A 3,549-nucleotide genomic window follows, 5' to 3' on the forward strand; every position below is an offset into this window, starting at 1 on the left:
AGGAGCTGGAGAGTGATAATTATAATGATGATGGGGACGAAAATTTTGGTCTGATAATAGCCCCCTCCCCCCCAAAAAAAAAGTCCTGGCAATAAGAACGTTAATGGGACGCGTATTATTGGTCAAAAGGTCCATATGCAATTGGCGGGGAGATAAAATTTCACCCCATTACCATTCTCCTCATTCAGGGTAATGGAAGATTCAAGGATTTCAGGACACGTTCTTGGATTTCCTTAACCCCTTTAGTCCGAGGTATTTTTCTGTTAACCATTTCAGTCCAGTGGTGTATGTGTAGTTTTATTCTTGCTACCTTCATAGTTTTCTTTTTCCTTCATTTTTTGCCTGGAAGGGTTAGGTGGACCTTCAAATAAACCCCCCTGACTACTGCAAGCCCTTCCTACGTTGAATAAAAGCGTCTGGTGGTGGCCTGCTGGAAGTTAAATGTACGTTATCGAAATGAAGGGAGTAATCTGGAAGTTTGCTCTCATTCAGCCAGTCTCAAAGAAGGGTGACCACTCCCAACCCTCTAACTATCGTCCAATTGCTTTAACATCCTGTGTTTCAAAAGTTTTCGAGTCTATTCTTAACAGAAAAATTTTAAAGCATCTTTCCTATCACAACCTTCTTTCTAATTGTCAGTATGGGTTCCGTTAGGGACGCTCCACTGGCTATCTTCTCACCTACCTTTCAGACTCCTGGTCATCCTCCTTTCGGGACTTTGGCTAAAGCTTTGCCATTGCACTTGACATCCCAAAGGCTTTTGATCGAGTCTGGCATATACCTTTAATTTCCAAACTGCAGTCTTATGGTTTCTATCCTTCTATCTGTGCCCTCATCTATAGCTTCCTTTCTGGTCGTTCTATAGCCGCTGTTGTAGACGACCATCGTTCTTCTCCTAGATCTGTCAACAGTGGTGTTCCTCAGGGCTCTGTCCTATCACCAACTCTCTTCCTTTTATTCATCAATGATCTTCTAAGCTGTACATCTAACCCTATCCACTCGTACGCTGATGATTCCACCCTTCACCTTTCCATTCGGTTCCCGCAACGTCCATCTCGACAGTTACTTCAACAAACAAGGGATGAGGCTATGGCACACCTAATGTCTGACTTGGCTAGTATCTCTGACTGAGGTAAAAGTAATCTTGTTGTTTTTAATGCTTCAAAGAGTCAGTTTTTACACCTATCAACCCGACAAAATCTTCTACAGGTGTACCCACTGATGTTTAATAATATCCAGCTCAATTCTGCATCATCCTTGAACATGCTTGGTGTTTCATTCACTCGGGATTTATCTTGGAAAGATCATATTGCATCTCTTGTAAAATCTGCTTCCAGGAGATTATGCGTGCTACGATGACTCCGTACCTTCTTTACCCCTGCACCGTTGTTGACTTTGTACACGAGTTTTATTCGCCCCTGTGTAGAGTACACCTCTCATGTATGAGGAGGCTTCCCACATAGGCTACAGCTCTTCTCAATAGAGTGGAGTTGAAGTCTTATCGTCTCATTAACTCTCCTCCTCTTACTGGCTCCCTTCAACCTCTGTCTCTTCGCCGCACTGCTGCCTCGTTATCTCTTTTCTGTCGGTACTTCAATGGTCACTGCTCCTCTGAACTGTCTGCTTGCATCCCTCCACCTCTACGACGTGTGCGTAGCACCCGTCTAGCAATAAACTCTCATCCCTTTTCTGTCCAATTGTCTAATGCAAGAGTTAACCGTTACTCCCAGTCCTTCAATTATGCAACAGGTCATCTCTGGAACTGTCTCCCTCTGTATGTATTTCCTACTTCCTATGATCTCCAGTCTTTCAAACGCAGTGTGGCCAGGCATCTCGAAATGAACGGATCTTAAGTTTGGCTTTTTTTTTTTTTTTTTTTCTTGGAAGGACTGTCATGCGAGCTCCTAGCCATTGGAATCTTCTTCTTCCCCCCCAAAAAAAAGTATATATGAATAAAATCGTCTAACTGTACCGAGAATGAGTAAAGAGGATTTCATTGTAGCGACAGGGCTAATGGAGATTGTATTTGTCATAAGTACATATGCTTTTATACTGCTTTTTTTTTTTTAATCATTTACTGATATTTTAAAAGAAAGTTCAGCAGTGCCCACAGTCACATATTTCCTGATCAGTGCTAACTATGGCGTACAAACTGCAATTTTTTAAAACATTGTACAGGGCGACAGATTGCAAAAAATAGTAAAATAAAAAAAGAAATATGATAATTTGTCCATTAAGGCGTAATAAATTCATTTGTACTGTATTTACTAATATAGAAGTAGTATTAGTATTAGTAGTACCGGTAGTAGTAGTAGTAGTTGTAGTAGTGGTAGTAGTAGTGGTAGTTGTAGAAGTAGTAATAGTAGTAGTAGTAGTAGTAGTAGTAGTAGTAGTAGTAGTAGTAGAAGTAGAAGTGGCAACCCCAGGCTCATCTGAACGTGAACACGATGGAGTACAGGCCGAAGTTGCCCTTCTTTTTTAGGCCACTCTCCTCCTTTTGACGTTGGTTAGGGGACAGGGAGGGTAGTGAGAGACTTTGGGCAGCTCCACCGTCCAGTCATTTCGGCGCCACCACGCACAGGAATCTCTCTTCAGCTTAGGGTAGAACAGTAACAGCCATATGTAACTATTCTCAGCACACATTTATGCAAAAATTTGGTTCCCAGCTTTTGATGTTTTGATAACAGGTTAGGGGGAGGGAGACAAATAGGCATCGGAAATTGCCCAAAAATAGAAACACAGATTGAACTAGCAACAAAAGCACACACACACACACACACACACACACACACACACACACACACACACACACACACACACACACACACACACACACACACACACGAAGCACTAATCAGTCTTCGTAACACTAGTCGAGACATTGGACTGTAAATAAACGAGGTGGTGAAGTTATTAAAGAACAATGCCTTCTGAAAAAAAAAAAAAAAAAGAGGGGGGATGGTGAAACTGTTAGAGAGGGTGATTGAATTATTGAATGGGAATGAAAGAGTGATTGAGTGAACATATTAGAAAGGGGGAATGCAAGGAAGCTATTAGAGAGAGGATGATGGCAGGAGGGTGGAAGGGATTTTTAAGCGAGAGGAACAGAATATTTCATTCATTCATTGCCAGACGCCATGTATCCCAAACGGGGTGGCCAACGGCTTAGAGTTAATTGTTTTACAGGGAGGGGAACTAATCCTCCACCAACCCCACCTGACACGTAGGGATGCCAACAGCATCTGGTGTTTCCAGGGGGTCACTCATCCAAGTACTAACCAGACCCAACGTTGCTTAACTTCGCTGATCGGAGGGGAAGCAGTGTACTCAACGTGGTATGGAACAGAATATACTGAGATGAAAACAAAGCTACTATGAATTACCAGAAAGTTTGGCAAAATATGCTCTGTTTACTTTAACTTGTCATCGATATTCGTCCTTTTGCAGCTTCTTTCACGTAGCTCATTGGCAGAAAGACAATGCTACGGTTCTACATTCTTTCCATAGCACTTCTTCGTGACTAGCATCATGTTCTAGTGTTAAGCTATC

General features: G+C 42.2%; 1 pseudogene; it reads right to left on the reverse strand.

The window, feature by feature from the left end:
• Positions 1–3,230: 3,230 nt before the first annotated feature.
• LOC145417908 (5S ribosomal RNA) lies at positions 3,231–3,348 on the reverse strand (annotated as a pseudogene).
• Positions 3,349–3,549: the final 201 nt, after the last annotated feature.

This window comes from Coenobita brevimanus, chromosome 111, assembly GCF_032717465.1.
Source record: "Coenobita brevimanus isolate Jiangsu-jjx chromosome 111, ASM3271746v2, whole genome shotgun sequence".
NCBI classification, from domain to species: Eukaryota; Metazoa; Arthropoda; class Malacostraca; order Decapoda; family Coenobitidae; genus Coenobita; species Coenobita brevimanus.